Source organism: Ranitomeya imitator, chromosome 4, assembly GCF_032444005.1.
Source record: "Ranitomeya imitator isolate aRanImi1 chromosome 4, aRanImi1.pri, whole genome shotgun sequence".
NCBI classification, from domain to species: Eukaryota; Metazoa; Chordata; class Amphibia; order Anura; family Dendrobatidae; genus Ranitomeya; species Ranitomeya imitator.
The window spans coordinates 404471410-404489141 of NC_091285.1; the positions used below are offsets into that span (position 1 = coordinate 404471410).

The 17732-nt window shown below is 42.5% G+C and overlaps 1 protein-coding gene across 4 annotated transcripts in view; it reads right to left on the minus strand.

Moving 5' to 3' along the window:
- Window positions 1-17732, minus strand: part of PLXNA4 (plexin A4) — a 1110285-nt gene that overhangs the window by 1004452 nt on the left and 88101 nt on the right. The window contains exon 2 of one of the 4 annotated variants that reach the window (XM_069765353.1): window positions 15465-15532. The exons of the other annotated variants lie outside the window; for them this stretch is intronic. The gene's annotated coding sequence lies outside the window, so the exon portion shown is untranslated. The remainder of the gene's footprint in view (window positions 1-15464; window positions 15533-17732) is intronic. 4 annotated transcript variants of the gene reach the window in all.

The following is a 17732-nucleotide window of genomic DNA, read 5'->3' on the forward strand; positions in this document are numbered from 1 at the left end:
AGTTGCTGAGAGTTGGACTTTCCCCACATCTACTACTAATCCTATCCTAGCATGGTTGTCTTTGAAAAATAATAGCTTACTGACTAACACCTATAAGCACCCACTTGAATCTAGTAAAGGCCACTTAGAGTTCAGTACCAGCAGAGATAGTAGAGAAGTCAAGGTTCAACCAGCTGGTGGACTGTGGTCTGTGATTGGTTGCAGCAATCACGTGACTGGAGCAGCGCGTCATTGCATGCTTTTCTGATGATGGGCTTCTCAAAGTCACCTGACCAATCATAAGCTCCAGTGGTCCAGTGACTGGCTGAAATCAGCTTCAGGTTGAATGGTGATGTCTTCAGTTTGTTATTTTTTTACACGACCAGTCCCCTGGACGAGCTTTTATATTGCCAGTGCAACCTTTGTAAAGATAGGCTATCAATTTTAAAAGGTAAGATAACCCCAAAAATACAATAAAAAGGAAATGTAACACTAAGGTAAGTTTAGTAGATAATGTCATAAATATGATACTTGTTAATGAACACAAGCCACTAGTTGCATTAAATTTATGGTCTGAACTCAGATGAATAATAATAAGCATGGGAGAAAAGAGGCATATTATATTGCTGCATTCTCTAAGAATGTAATCAGTCACTAATATTCATAGAATATTAATTCATTGAAATTAAAAACTATTCTTGTCTTGACCTCACGGGGGTGTTTTACCGACACTCATTGTGTTGTGCTGCACACTAGTGCTCACCTATACATACTTTCATGGTTAGGAATAGTTGTCCATCCAGTATTGACTTCTTTTCTCTTTTTCCTGCATGAGTTATTATTAGAACTACAATTCTACTCTCTGTAAAGTCTCTGGCAGACAGGAGGAGCGGAGCAGCTGTGTCAGTAGTTGAAAAGGGGATGACATGTGTTGTGAATTCCGCTCTTGGGCTCCCTCCGGTGGTTGTAAGTGGCACTTTTGTGAGTTCTGCTCTTGGGCTCCCTCTTGTGGTTTCTAGTGGTATGGCTGCTCCTTGGAGTTAGCTGTCATCAGCTGCCTCCACTTATCGTCTCTTCTGCTCGGCTATTTAGGCCTGGCTCGTTCTTCAGCCAGTGCCACGTGTAAATGGTTCCTGGTTGGATTCACATCTCTTTGGAGTTCCCTGTTTTCCTGACCAGTTCAGCAAAGCTAAGTTTTTGCTTGCTCTTTTCTGTCCATAGTTTGTGGACTTATCCATTCTGTGCTTTCTATGTTTGTCCAGCTTATCAGTGTGAATTAATTCTGTCTTGCTGGAAGCTCTGGGAGGCAGATTTGCCCTCCACACCTTTAGTCAGGTGTGGAGATTTTTTGTAAACTCTGCGTGGATTTTTGTAGTGTTTTATACTGACCGTACAGTATTCCATCCTGTCCTATCTATTTAACTAGACTGGCCTCCTGTGCTCATCGTGGTTTCATTCTGTGTATGTCTTTTCCCTCTCCACTCACAGTCATTATTTGTGGGGGGCTAATCTATCCTTTGGGGATTTTCTCTGAGGCAAGATAACTTTCCTGCTTCTTTCTTTAGGGGTAGTTAGCTCTTAGGCTGTGACGAGATGCCTAGGGAGAGTTAGGAGCATTCCACGGCTACTTCTAGTGTTGTGTTGAGCTTAGGGACTGCGGTCAGTACTAGTGTTGAGCATTCCGATACCGCAAGTATCGGGTATCGGCCGATACTTGCGGTATCGGAATTCCGATACCGAGATCCGATATTTTTGTGATATCGGGTATCGGTATCGGAAGTGTAAAATAAAGAATTAAAATAAAAAATATTGTTATATTCACCTCTCCGGCGGCCCCTGGACATCAGCGGGAGGATCCGGCGTCCGGCACGGCTTCTTTCTTCAAAATGCGCGCCTTCAGGACCTGTGGAATGACGTCCCGGCTTCTGATTGGTCGCGTGCCGCCCATGTGACCGCCACGCGACCAATCAGAAGCCGCGACGTCATTCCTCAGCTAAAGTCCTAGAATGAGCGCCTTCTAGGACCTGAGGAATGACGTCGCGGCTTCTGATTGGTCGCGTGGCGGTCACATGGGCGGCACGCGACCAATCAGAAGCCGGGACGTCATTCCACAGGTCCTGAAGGCGCGCATTTTGAAGAAAGAAGCCGTGCCGGACGCCGGATCCTCCCGCTGATGTCCAGGGGCCGCCGGAGAGGTGAATATAACAATATTTTTTATTTTAATTCTTTATTTTACACTTTAATATGGATCCCAGGGCCTGAAGGAGAGTTTCCTCTCCTTCAGACCCTGGGATCCATGAGGATACATTCCGATACTTGATGTCCCATTGACTTGTATTGGTATCGGATATCGGTATCGGCGATATCCGATATTTTTCGGGTATCGGCCGATACTATCCGATACCGATACTTTCAAGTATCGGACGGTATCGCTCAACACTAGTCAGTACAGTTACCACTTCCTTCAGAGCTCGTTCCATGTTGCTCCTAGACCACCGTATCATAACAGACATGCTGGGGAAACAGACTTCCTGTTTCTACATAAAGCTTAGAAGGATGTGATGTCATCACGTGATGTCATAGACCTAGTTGAAAACAGAAGAATCTGCTGGGTAGGAGGGCAAAAATGAGCAATTGTAAGTACACAGTCCTAGATAATATGATGATTGTAATATATTAAGAGGATAAAAACTTTGATGGGAGGAGCACTTTTTTAACCATATGCAGCACTGTCAGTAATTATTAATTTGATGCCTACACTTCACAATCCACACTTGAACCAAGCTATCTGAACTTGAGTTGCTTTTATCATTAGGCACCTTATCGGCATTCTGACATTTACATAGGCAACACAGTGTAAGGCTAGGTTCACATTGCGTTAGTGGGTATCCGCTAACGGAATCTGTTACATAGCGCCACTAACGCAATGTAACGGATCCGTTAGCGCACCCATTGACCGCAATGTATGTAACGCATCCCTAACGCATGCCATTTTTGGCATGCGTTAGCGATGTTCCGCTGTTTTGTGACGGACCTCGAACGCTGTCTGCAGCGTTTTTGGGTTTGTTCTCACTAGCGCAGATCGGGCATCTGCGCTAGCGTGATCACTAAACACGATCCCTTTTTGGACATTGCGTTAACGCTAAACGGACTGCACTAATGCAATGTGAACCTAGCCTAAGAGCTCAGAGGAAAGGGATATCAGGAAGGTTTGTCTTTCTAGTGCTCCTCAGTGCTCATTACACATCTGAGGCTTAAAATACTGTAAAATTTTTCTTCTCCTGAATAAATAAGAAATTTTCAATCAAACGCTATATTCTTCCATTCGTATTCTCTAAAGAGGTACCAAACTGCCAGACATTAAATAACTATTGCTCTGTAATACTGAACCATAGGAAATCCATTGAGTGAGCACAGTTTTTGGACCTTGAAAATGTAATTTTTCTTGCAGATCAACATGTTTTTTGCCACAAGTCAATCGTTTTTGGATGCGTATCATGCCAAAATCTGGTGACTACACTAGGAATCGGAACTCTTTTCATAAATTGCTCGGGAATAAAAGCGGCTTAGATAATAAATACTCATTTACTAAACAAAAAAGTTATCTAGTGAATAAATCATCTTTTAATTAAATAATTCCCATTAGCTTCAGAAATATAAACGCGCAATGAATACGGTCTATGAATAGAGTCTGAACATGAAACGGTTAAACGTTGGAGTCGGCAATCTAGGCATAGTGCATAATACTCGGAAATTATGCATATTTGCCATTTTATCTTCTTATATTTGAACAAAATGATAAATATACATTAGCTGCGAGTGTGTCTCCTTTATTAACATGGCTTCAAGCACAGTGTTTATCAGGCCAGGGAGCTCTGCCATTACGAAAGAGAGAAATACAATTAGTTCAGACTGCAAATGTTTGACATTTTACTGTCTCTGTAAGGGCGGTAGCAGAGATTGTCAAAATGCCCCCTTTATAGAGTAGTGTAGAAAGTAGTGTGATTAGTCTCTGCAATAACAAAAACTAGGAAAAAAATGTCTATTAATTTATTTGTCAGTGGACTTGGTGCACCCATGAGATTTCGCCTTTCATTTCCACAAAAGAAGACTTGCATGAGGTTAGATATTCAGGGACTTTTAATGAATTCTGAACAGTTATACCAGGTAAAACATCGAATAGGTGCAGTGGCGTATCCAGGGGGGGGCAGGCGGGGCATTTGCCCCGGGCGCAGCTGACAGGGGGCGCCAGCGGGGCCGCCTGAATTGATGATGTGATGCGGCATTGCAGCTGTTAAAAGCCAGGCTCCTCGTCGGCGCCTGGCACATTCTGCCGCCCGCGGCCCGCCCCCCCCACCCCCCCCGCAGTGAGATAATCCCGTGCCGCTGGAGGTTCGCTTGCTTCAAGGAAGGAGCCCCTTCCTTTTCAGTCTAAGCGCCTGGCCGGCTGCGCCCCGCCCCCTGACGACCGCTGAGAGGCACAGGCTGACGTCACAGTCTGACTGAGCGTGTGACTCACTGTGACACATCTCACACAGGCAGGCTGCTTCATAACCGCTGGTCGTTCGTTGCGCCCCTGCACCGGTGACTGAGACTCGGTTTGTTCGTTTGCTCGGGGTTCGGGTGTGTTGTCGTGCAGTCAGTGCTCGTGTGTAGTATTACTAGTAGTCACTCACTGTAGGAGGAGGGGGAGCCGGGGAGGGAGCGCTCAGCAGCGGCCAGGGCAGGGGCAAGTTGCAAACTGGGTATGTAACAAGACTGTCAGACTCACTCACTCACTGTTGTGAGAATGAGTCTGACGACTGTGATGGGGGCACAGATCAGGACAGTATGGGGGCAAAGATCTGGACATTATGGGGGCACAAATCTGGACAGTATGGGCCATAATGTCCAGATTTGTGCCCCCATAATGTCCAGATCTGTGCCCCCATACTGTCCAGATTTGTGCCCCCATACTGTCCACATCTGTGCCCCCATACTGTCCACATCTGTGCCCCCATACTGTCCACATCAATGCCCCCATACTGTCCACATCTGTGCCCCCATACTGTCCACATCTGTGCCCCCAAAGGGGGCACAAATCTGGATAGTATGGGGGCACAAATCTGGACAGTATGGGGGCACAAATCTGGACATATGGGGGCACAAATCTGGACAGTATGGGCCATAATGTCCAGATTTGTGCCCCCATAATGTCCAGATTTGTGCCCCCCATACTGTCCTGATCTGTGCCCCCATACTGTCCAGATTTGTGCCCCCATACTGTCCAGATCTGTGCCCCCATACTGTCCAGATCTGTGCCCCCATACTGTCCAGATCTCTGCCCCCATACTGTCCACATCTGTGCCCCCATACTGTCCACATCTGTGCCCCAAAGGGGACACAAATCTGGATAGTATGGGGGCACAAATCTGGACAGTATGGGCCATAATGTCCAGATTTGTGCCCCCATACTGTCCAGATTTGTGCCCCTTATACTGTGGGGGAGGGGGGGGGCGCCGAACTGATCCTTTGCCCCGGGTGCAGGAAAGGCTAGATACACCTCTGAATAGGTGTCATCAAGGACACTTCCACCCGCGGTAACTTTATAATGTACAAGATGGATCTCAATGTAACATTTGTAAGCAAATAAGTTTGAACAATGGTGTGATCTAATGTAAATCAGCTGCAACTTGAGCAGTAAAAGAGTATCAAATTTACATAAAGTTTAAAAAGTTAACGGGAAGCTATTACCAGAAAACGACCCATTGTTTGAATTAGGTTTTTGTGTTGCATGCATTTAAAAAAAATGATTATTTTTTTTCATTTCACTATCTTTATTCTAAAATATCTTTTGGAATCTTGAAATTTTTCAGAATGGCCACAGGTGTTTTTTCAGAGTCATACTTCCTGTCCTTTCAGGAAGAGTTGTCAGCAGGCTCCTTATCAGGAAAGGCAGGATTATAATGACTGACAACACCTCTATACACAGTAGAAAACAAATTCGCAATCAGCAATGTCCCTTCTCAATGACTTTTGCATGGGCTACTTACCTACGTGAATACAAAAAATAGGGTTGCGTTAAGTTTATTATGGCCATGTGCATGTGTTTCTTGAAACAAGAGGTTAGAGTCTAAAAAAGCCCCAGTGGCCAGTGTGAAAATTGCAAGATTTCAGTTTTGTATTTTTAATACAGGTTGTAACATGGAAATATATATACAGTTAGGGCCAGAAATATTTGGACAGTGACACAAGTTTTGTTATTTTAGCTGTTTACAAAAACATGTTCAGAAATACAATGATATATATAATATGGGCTGAAAGTGCACACTCCCAGCTGCAATATGATAGTTTCCACATCCAAATCGGAGAAAGGGTTTAGGAATCATAGCTCTGTAATGCATAGCGTCCTCTTTTTCAAGGGACCAAAAGTAATTGGACAATGGACTCTAAGGGCTGCAATTAACTCTGAAGGCGTCTCCCTCGTTAACCTTTAATCAATGAAGTAGTTAAAAGGTCAGGGGTGGATTCCAGGTGTGTGGTTTTGCATTTGGAAGCTGTGAGCAGACAACATGCGGTCAAAGGAACTCTCAATTGAGGTGAAGCAGAACATCCTGAGGCTGAAAAAAAAGAAAAAATCCATCAGAGAGATAGCAGACATGCTTGGAGTAGCAAAATCAACAGTTGGGTACATTCTGAGAAAAAAGGAATTGACTGGTGAGCTTGGGAACTCAAAAAGGCCTGGGCGTCCACGGATGACAACAGTGGTGGATGATCGCCGCATACTTAATTTGGTGAAGAAGAACCCATTCACAACATCAACTGAAGTCCAGAACACTCTCAGTGAAGTAGGTGTATCTGTCTCTAAGTCAACAGTAAAGAGAAGACTCCATGACAGTAAATACAAAGGGTTCACATCTAGATGCAAACCATTCATCAATACCAAAAATAGACAGGCCAGAGTTAAATTTGCAGAAAAACACCTCAAGAAGCCAGCTCAGTTCTGGAAAAGTATTCTATGGACAGATGAGACAAAGATCAACCTGTACCAGAATGATGGGAAGAAAAAAGTTTGGAGAAGAAAGGGAACGGCACATGATCCAAGGCACAGAACATCCTCTGTAAAACATGGTGGAGGCAACGTGATGGCATGGGCATGCATGGCTTTCAATGGCACTGGGTCACTTGTGTTTATTGATGACATAAGAGCAGACAAGAGTAGCCGGATGAATTCTGAAGTGTACCGGGATATACTTTCAGCCCAGATTCAGCCAAATGCTGCAAAGTTGATTGGACGGCGCTTCATAGTACAGATGGACAATGACCCCAAGCATACATCCAAAGCTACCCAGGAGTTCATGAGTGCCAAAAAGTGGAACATTCTGCAATGGCCAAGTCAATCTCCAGATCTAAACCCAATTGAGCATGCATTTCACTTGCTCAAATCCAGACTTAAGACGGAAAGACCCACAAACAAGCAAGACCTGAAGGCTGCGGCTGTAAAGGCCTGGCAAAGCATTAAGAAGGAGGAAACCCAGCGTTTGGTGATGTCCATGGGTTCCAGACTTAAGGCAGTGATTGCCTCCAAAGGATTTGCAACAAAATATTGAAAATAAAAATATTTTGTTTGGGTTATGTTTATTTGTCCAATTACTTTTGACCTCCTAAAATGTGGAGTGTTTGTAAAGAAATGTGTACAATTCCTACATTTTCTATGAGATATTTTTGTTCAACCCTTCAAATTAAACGTTACAATCTGCACTTGAATTCTGTTGTAGAGGTTTCATTTCAAATCCAATGTGGTGGCATGCAGAGCCCAACTCGCGAAAATTGTGTCACTGTCCAAATATTTCTGGCCCTAACTGTATATACATGTAACACAAAACAAGCTTTAAACAATAAGAAAATTACTGATTATAGCTTAAGAGGTCTAAAGGGATTTTCCCATCTTTAGAAGTCATCACCTACACATATCTAATCTACCTATCATAATTTATCTAATCATATCTAATCTTTGTGATATTAATATCATATGAGGATGGATGTTAAAGCAATTGTTTGTAAGAATCTTCTATTAGCCTTTAATGAATGAAAAACATCCAGTAGAATTTGAATTTTAACTGTTTGATGTTTTTCAGATCCCTTATTATTATATGTTATGACCCACCTCTTCCGACAAGCCTACAACCTGCAGTAACCACCGATCAACCGCTGCATGACCAGCTCTATCCTCGCCTACTGTATTCTCACCCATCCCTTGTAGATTGTGAGCCATCGCGGGCAGGGTCCTCTCTCCTCCTCTACCGGTCGTGACTTGTATTGTTCAAGATTATTGTACTTGTTTTTATTATGCCATGGAATTGATAATAATAAATAATAATAATAATCTTGGACTGCATAGTAAATAACGTGGGCAGTATTTGGGCTAGAATTCAGAGGAAAATCTGTCTAAACATAGCAAATAGGGGGAAAATGGTCTACTTTGTGCTATGTCCAAAGTCCATTTTCTCCTTATAAAAAAACTCTTATTGTAGAGCCATATAAATCGCCCCAAGACTTCCTAGGCTCCTTCCGTACTACCATATGCCTCTGGTTTTATACAGAGCCACACAAAGGTCTTTCAGGTTCACAATGTGTTGCTTCTAAGTGAGACTCCAAAATACAGGTGTGTCATACAGTGGCCCATGTGGCTTCATATTATCGGACCAATATGTGTCATATTGTACATGCTCTGCCATGTGCACGAGGCCTTTGTCCCAACCATGATCTTTTCCTCTAATGGAAAACTGCTGTAAACGATAATGGATAAATTAATAACAGCACAAAGTATAAAAGTATAAAATTAAAAAAAGTCATTTAACTATGTATTTATTTGATGTGACTAGGGTTCCACTTTTTTTATAATCACCTTCAAAGGTTTATTTCTGCTTATTAATGCTGCAGTTGTCTTTACAATTTCTCCATTTTTTACTATTAAATAAACCTAAGACAATTACATTCTGTTATCACATACTAGAGGAAATCATAATACTTGTAATAATAATAAAATTAGTAGAATTTACTTATATAGCCATGGTATAAAATCCCCAATAAGATCGGTTATTTAATTCCATCAAGAATACTACAATTGAAAAATAAGCAGAAAAATTACAATTTTCTGTGTTGAATAAATTGGGTCATTCTACGGCATATATAAAGGGAACATTGTAACATTATCACACTTTCCATGTTTAGCTTTTCTATGTTCCAGTTTAAAAAAAAAACGATGAAAACATGATTGATAATCACCATGAGAATAAATTGTACGCTAAACTGCCCTGATCATTTTATAGCAGGTAGTAAAAGGAAAAATTCAGAATCACAACTCGAGAGAACTGTGCAACAGTTTACAGTGCTTAAAACAACATTAAAAGTTTGATGCAAATCGCACAATAAAAATACGCCTGGGGTAATGCGCAGGCAAGACTATATTAACACAAACTACCGTACATCTCCCTCTATTTAAAATGCATCATTCTCTATATGTCTCATTCTAGGCATGGCTACACGGACAAAAATGCCTTTTCTCATTAAAATAATGAAGAAGAAGAATCAGGGCTTTGTTTTTGTATGGTAAATAAATCTTCATTTTTTTGTTCAATAAAACAATAACTGTTGGAAATGGGATAAATGTCTGATCACAGGGGGCGAGACTGCGAGGACTGCCATAGAGCCTGACTCTATAGCCTCAGCCTGAATGGAGTGAATGTGCACATGTTTGGTCTCAGCTCCATTCATTGTCTATAGGACTGCCAAATACAATGTTCAGCTATCTCTTGCAATGAAAAAAGCAGAGGTCAAACAATTCGCACTTCAACTTCATTGAAGATGGGGCTCTATGAATAGGGGTAACTTGATCATTTGAATAGACTGCACGGCACCATTTACCTTGAAAGTACTATGGGAGTCAAACTACAGAAGAAAAAAGAACAAATGAGGTAGGGTACAGGGATCTGCCCATTGGCCAGTGAGAGTGGCAATGTGATCAGGCACTTAAAGAGAATCTGTCAACAGGTTTTCGCTACCTCATCTGAGAGCAGAATGATGTAGGCCAAGAGACCCTGAATCCAATGATGCATCACTTAGATTACTGGGTGCAGCCGTTCTGACACAGTTTTTAGATTTAGAAATCTAGCAGAGCTGAAAAGCTAACCCCACCCACACCAGGCTCTCTATATACAATTTCTATAGATAGTGAGCTGCTTATCACAGAAGAGGGCGTAGTTGGATTCGTGCTCATGCCCTGCTGTGTCCGAACAATGATAAACTACTGGTGATAAAACAATCATTGCAAAAAAACAACAGCATAGAGCTTGATAAGAGAGGCATCACTGATATCTGTGTTTTAACATCTGCAATATGCTGTATTCAGATTACATAGCAAAAACCTGCAGACACATTTCAAAAGATTAACAAACGGGCAATCCCTGCATGTGTTGCGGTTGTCGAACAGCCATGCAGCATATTTTTCCAGGACGCCAAAATCACTCGGATAGCACCCGAGCATGCTTGCATAATACCTTATCCGAGCACGTTCGCTCATCACTAATCAAGACTTCTATATATTGATCCAATTCTTGCAAGGTAGTTAATGCCAATATGTATCTCAGCAACTAAAGGTTTCTGTTATTCAATATTTTTACAAGGTTACATGTATTCAACCAGGTTTTCACCAGAAATATATACAGTGGGGAAAATAAATATTTCATACAATGCTGATTTTGTAAGGTTACCAACTTACAAAGAATGGAGAGGTCTGTAGTTTTTATTGTAGGTACACTTCAACTGTCAATCTTCCTCGGTCTGAGGCTCCGGGCAAAATCTTACCTCTTGGGGTAAGGATGATTTTGAGAAAGGTCAGCTATCAGCCCAGAACTACATGGGAGGGCAACATTCTCAAACATTACCATTAGTAACATACTACGCCGTCATGGATTAAAATCCTGCAGGGCATGCAATGTCCCCCTGCTCACACCAGGACATGAACAGGCCCATTTGAAGTTCATCAATGACCATCTGGATGATCCAGAGTAGGCATGGGAGAAGGTCATGTGGTCAGATGAGACCAAAATGTAAGTTTTTGGTATCAACTCAACTTGTCATGTTTGGAGGAAGAGAAGGATTAGTACAACCTTGCCTGAAGAACACAGTCCCAACCGTGAAGCATAGTGGGGGAAACATCATACTTTGGGGGTGCTTTTCTGCAAAGGGGACAGGACAATTGCACTGTATTGACGGGAGGATGGATGATGATGTCATGAATCGCGAGATTATGGCTAACAACATCCTCCCCTCAAGTAAGAGCATTGAAAATGGGTCGTGGCTGGGTCTTCCAGCATGACAATGACCCGAAACACACAGCCAGGGCAACTAAGGAGTGGCTCCATAAGAAGCATTTCAAGGTCCTGGAGTGGCCGAGCCAGTCTCCAGGCCTGAACACAATAGAAAATCTTTGGAGGGAGCTGAAACTTAATGTAGCTCAGCGACAGCCCCCAAAACCTGAAAGATCTAGACAAGATGTATATGGAGGAGTGGGACAATATCCTTGTTGCCATGTGCTCAAACGTGGTCAAGAATTACATGAAACGTCTGACATCTGTAACTGCAAACAAAGGTTTCTGTACCAAATATTAAGTTCTGTTTTTCTATTGTATCAAATTCTTATTTAATGCAATAAAATTTAAATTAATTATCGTATATACTCGAGTATAAGCCGACCCCCCTAATTTTGCCACAAAAAACTGGAAAAACTTAATGACTCGAGTATAAGCCTAGGGTGGGAAATGCAGCTGCTACCGGTAAATGTCAAAAGTAAAAATAGATACCAATAAAAGTAAAATTAATTGAGACATCAGTAGGTTAAGTGTTTTTGAATATCCATATTGAATCAATCAGGAGCCCCATATAATGCTCCATAAAGTTTATGATGGGCCCCATAAGATGCTCCATATTAAAATATGCCCCATATAATCCTGCATAAAGGTTAATAATGGCCCCATAAGATGCTCCATAGACACATTTGCCCAATATAATGCACAAATGCTGATTATGGCCCCATAAGATGCTCCATAAAGATATTTGCCCCATATAGTGCTGCACAAACCTTGATTATGGCCCTATAAGATGCCCCATACAGGCACTTGCCCCATATAATGCTGCACAAACGTTATCGCCCCATAGATGCTCCATACAAACACTTGCCCCATATAGTGCTGCGCAAAAGTTATGGCCCCATAGATGCTCCATACAAACACTTGCCCCATATAGTGCTCCACAAACGTTATGGCCCCATATAATGCTGCACAAACGTTATGGCCCCATATAGTGCTGCACAAACGTTATGGCCCCATATAGTGCTGCACAAACATTATGTCCCCATGGATGCTCCATACAGACACCTGCCCCATTTGCTGTTGCTGCAATAAAAAAAAAATCACATACTCACCTCTCCGTCGCTCAGGCCCCCGACACTTTCAATATTCACCTGCTCCTTGTTCCGGTGCCACTCCATCTTCAGCGTCTTCTGCACTGACGTTCAGACAGAGGGCGCGCACTAACCACGTCACCGCGCCCTCTAACCTGAGCGTCACTGCTGAAGACAGAGCGGCGCCCGGAACGGGGAGCAGGTGAATATCGCACAGCGCTCCCCCTCCCCGTTATACTCACCTGCTCCTTCCGCTGTGCAGTCCCTGCTTCCCCGGCACCGCAGCTTCATCCTGTACTGAGCGGTCACCGTTACCGCTCATTACAGTAATGTGACCGCACAGTACAGGAAGAAGCTGGGGAGCCGGGGAAAAAACGTGCAGGAACCGCGCCAGGAGCAGGTGAGTATAATTAGACAGACCCCGCTCCCCCTCCACCCCCTGGGTATGACTCGAAAATAAGCCGAGAGGGGGACTTTCAGCCCAAAAAAGTGGGCTGAAAATCTCGGCTTATGCTCGAGTATATACGGTATGTAAAAAATCATACAATGTGATTTTATGTATTTTTAAAAGATTCTGTCTCACAGGTGAAGTGTACATACGATAAAAATTGCAGACTAGTCCATTCTTTGTAGGTGGGAAAACTTGCAAAATTGGCAGTGTATCAAATACGTATTTCCCCCACTGCTTATCAGTTCAGAATGATAAGTTTGCTCACAGTGAACCTGGAATGTGATACATGCCGCCTGATCCACGAGTAGCATGTATCAGACACTGTATTATTACAGCCATGTATGTTTTACTCTGAAACTGTGCGGCATTTCAGAGAAAGACATAATTAGGGACCGAACCACATGGGAGAATAATCTGAATGGCAGGACCCCAGCAGCTTCTCCCTGCTCACTCCCCCTGAATGACATGTCCCTCCCTGCGTGCGTGTACAGGGAGAAACCTATTAGTTACTGGCATCGGATGGAGAGAAGTCGCCCAGGACCCACTTGTCTGACTAGTCGCCTGTGTCGGTCAATCCCTTTGGCTTTTATGTTTTTCCCTGAAACGCTGCAGAATTTTCGAGTCAAACATAAAAGGCTGAAATCATGCATCCAGTGTCTGGTATACGCTGCCTGTGGATCGGGCAGCATGTATTAGCTCTCAGATTTCCAATTAAAAGGAACCTGACAACAAGATTTGCCACCATAAAGTGATAGGCCCCTTTCACACATCAGTTTTTTGCTATAAGTCGCAATCTGTCGAATTTTGAAAAAATGAATCCGGCAAGTGATGCCGCTGGATCCGTTTTTTTCTCATAGACTTGTATTAGCAATGGTTTGCGACAGATGGCCTCAAGTTTCATCCGACATTTGCCGGATCCATCTAAAATTGTTTTGCTGGTGGCCGGAGACAATGAACAAGGTAATGTTTTTAGTGTACGTCAAAAAATTGGACGGCGACGTCCATTGTTTGCTCGAATGGAAACCTATGGGCGCCTGATCCATCAAATGATGGAATCCGGGGACGGATTCCATTTTTTTTAACTGAGCATGCTCCGATTTATTTAGGACCCAATTAGCCAGATCCGCTAGTTGGATCCGTCAAAAAAACAAATCCGTCACATCAGTTTTTCACAATCTGCGATGGATCCATCAAGCCAACGGATTGTGACTGACGGCAAAAAACTGATGTGTGAAAGGGGCCTTAGGAATGCTATATCTATCAGTCTCCTAATGACAGTTATTTCTAACAGCATTATTATAAATATTAGTTTTTGTATTTGCTGCAAAATTAAGATTACATTTTGGGAGTGCCATCACTCATCTCTGAGAAACCAGTGAGCGTAGATCAGGGAGGAGGAGAAAAAGTCATACCACTGCTTCTCCTCCCGGTGATTTAGGCACACTCTGGTGTAACAATCATGCTGCAGGTGGCGTGATGCCAGTGAAGTGCAGAGATGAGTGACGGCGCCCTGGACGGAGCAGAAACAGGAGCACCAGGACCAAAATTCAATTTTGCAACAAATACAAAAACACTTTTCTAATAAAGACATCATTACTTATGATGTTAGGAGGCTAAAATAGTGTTCCTATCACTTTCTGGGGGTAAATCCTGCTGTCAGGCTCCCTTTAATGAAAGATATTAAGCAGCATGTATGCTAATTTCTATCTTAGCTTTAGAATAAAAATAACATTAAGTTTTAATCAAAGACTGAATCACATTTTGGAATTTCTTACAGTTGAGGCTTATAAAAATAGAAAGTGAGGACTGGAACAGAAAATCTGCAGCACATTCAAGCTTCTTCCAGCTCTGTGTTGTTTTTCCCCTCATGCTGCTACACTCCATCTGTTTCTTACCGTTTCATGAGTGTAAAAATGTTCTCCTGTTTATATAACAAGAAATGGCAGGGCACCGTCTCTAAGAGAAGGCAGAATCGGCAAATTCATCTATATATGATGATATCTCCTACTCATACAGTATATCATTTCAGATATTATAATTCTATGTGATTGTCTTTGTGCACATTTAATCCTCTTAACATCTTTGTGTTGTACTGATAATCTTGTCTTCCATTCCGTAGATTACTTGGTTTTTAGTCACTGGCATATTTATTACATTTCTATTCATTACGGCTCTAACCAAGTAATGGCTCAGAGGTGCTAAAATTGGGGGGACGGCCTTGGGACACAAAACACCATTTAAGATGACTGTTCTTATCTGCACTTTGAGTGATCAAAATTGTCTTAATTTAGGAAATATTCTTCTTGGGTGTAGAAAATGTTTTTTCAAACTAATAGCATTTGCAGCAACATAACTCTGTAGTGGCAAAAGGGTTGATTGTAGCTGTTTATTTCCATGACTAAGTAGGACTAGGTAGGCATTCTGCCCATTACCCTCACTCCCAAGGACATGGTTTAACTTATTGATGAGACACTGTGCTTAGTATCGCAATTCCGTACATAAATCCTCAAAAATTAGGAAGTATTTGAAGTGCAATAACTTTGGTGACAACTTGTATTGTTCCTGAGTTACAGACAAGGGAATTTACAGTACCTTGCAGTCTGATGTCATGCATTTACCCCTCCGATCCACCTTATTTTCATTCTGATGCTTCCTTCACCCTAGCAAATAATGACTTCATTTATTATCGGTGATTGCCTATACATGTGGTAGTAACAATACCAAACTACTGGAATTTTTTGGAAGACTAGACGATCACTGTTCCATAACTATGGTCTAGAGCAGTGTTTCTCAACTCCAGTCCTCAAGACCCCACAACAGGTCATGTTTTCAGGATTTCCTTAGTATTGCACAGGTGATAATTTCATCACCTGTTCAAGCATTAATTCCATCGCCTATGCAGTACTAAGGAAATCCTGAAAACATGACCTGTTGTGGGGTCTTGAGGACTGGAGTTGAGAAACACTGGTCTAGAGTAACTTGAAGTTCCTGTGCCTCAGCACAAAAATCTGTAACAGGGTCAGCGTACTATTCATCATTCATAATACTGGTGCCTTCTTATGTGGTAGAGGGCCATTGGACATCCTCAGATTCTAGGGCCTGGGAATGACTGTCTCTACCACGATAGTCATTCCCTACAGGGAAGAGGCAAAAGGGATACCTATCGGCTGAAGGCTGGCATCAATCTAGAGTGTATGGCCAACTTCAAACTTTAAAAAGCGGATGCTGAATTTCTAGATTTCTAAGCGTTTCACCAATAGCAAGTAGTCAAAGGACTGTACCTACCCTTTATTATGATGTAGTTGTGTATATGACCCTAGTCTTGCCTTCCCAAACATTATAGAAATGTTGATCCCCTACTAGTGACTCTCTCTACTAGATGCAACAACTGTGATTCTGCAGTTTAAGAGTTTAGTAGTTAAATATATATCATATTTTTATGCTATATCTTTCTAAATAAGCTATTACAGTAATCACACCGTTAATAATTCAGTGAATGCCTATTATACCGTTATACCTTTGAGCACAGTAACATCGTTTTATCATTTTGTTACTGTGCTTCCTATAAGAGTGAATTATTTTTCTCCCTCTGGTTCTGAAGCCTCTCAATGTGAGATGTGAGAGCTCCTCCTCTATTCATTCTCTATAGCCATCTGCTCCCGTGACAGATCATTTTAAAAATACATATTGAGTGCTCCCAGTGGTCAAACAACTCTTCTTCTTTCCAGCAAGACAGAAACCCATACAGAAAAAAAGCACGCCAGAGTGTCTGTGAACTTGTATTTCTATCTCCAGGAGCAGGTGGAAGTGTCGGTTGTTATAACTGAGCGGACACACACAACATATTTCATCATGAGGTGAACAAACAATGACACTGACTTGTGTCCTGGCCCAGATGGCACCACACATCTCCTAAAGCAATACAAACTAGGCTTAATCTAATGTTCTCATCAAGCCGAGGTATCAGATAGCAATAAAATGCATGAAGAATGGAGAAGCAGGGTATTCTACACCAGAGGCAACTCCACGCAACCTCTTCATAATCTCATTATCATCATCCACATCCAGACGGTTTATGCAGCATTCACTTCGCTGCACACAGCACCGATGGAGCCACACAGTCAAGCGTACAGCAATACAGCTTCTTACATTTCAGTTATGCTAAAATAGCAAGCAAATAAAACTTGCTTAGCCTCAAGGAACTCAGCATTCCTTGGTTCTCACCATCATGGTAAATGACCTATAGGATAAATAATGAAACACTGACTTAGTGGGGTTGCAACTCTTGGTGCTACCACTGATTTCAAGTTTCGGGCTCTTAAGGTACCTTCACACATAACGATATTGTTAACGATATCGTTGCTATTTGTGACGTAGCAACGATATCGTTAATGAAATCGTTCTGTGTGACAGCGACCAACGATCAGGCCCCTGCTGGGAGATCGTTGGTCGCTGAATAAAGTCCAGAACTTTATTTCGTCGCTGGACTCCCTGGATACATCGCTGGATCGGCGTGTGTGACACCGATCCAGCGATGTCTTCACTGGTAACCAGGGTAAACATCGGGTAACTAAGCGCAGGGCCGCGCTTAGTAACCCGATGTTTACCCTGGATACCATGCTAAAAGTTAAAAAAAACAAACACTACATACTTACCTAACGCTGTCTGTCCTCCAGCGCTGCACTCTGCACTCCTCCTGTACTGGCTGTGAGCCGGAAAGCAGAGCGGTGACGTCACCGCTCTGCTTTCCGGCTCACAGACAGTACAGGAGGAGAGCAGAGAAGCAGAGCGCAGCGCTGGAGGACAGACAGCGGTAGGTAAGTATCTAGTGTTTTTTTTTTTTAACTTTTAGCATGGTAA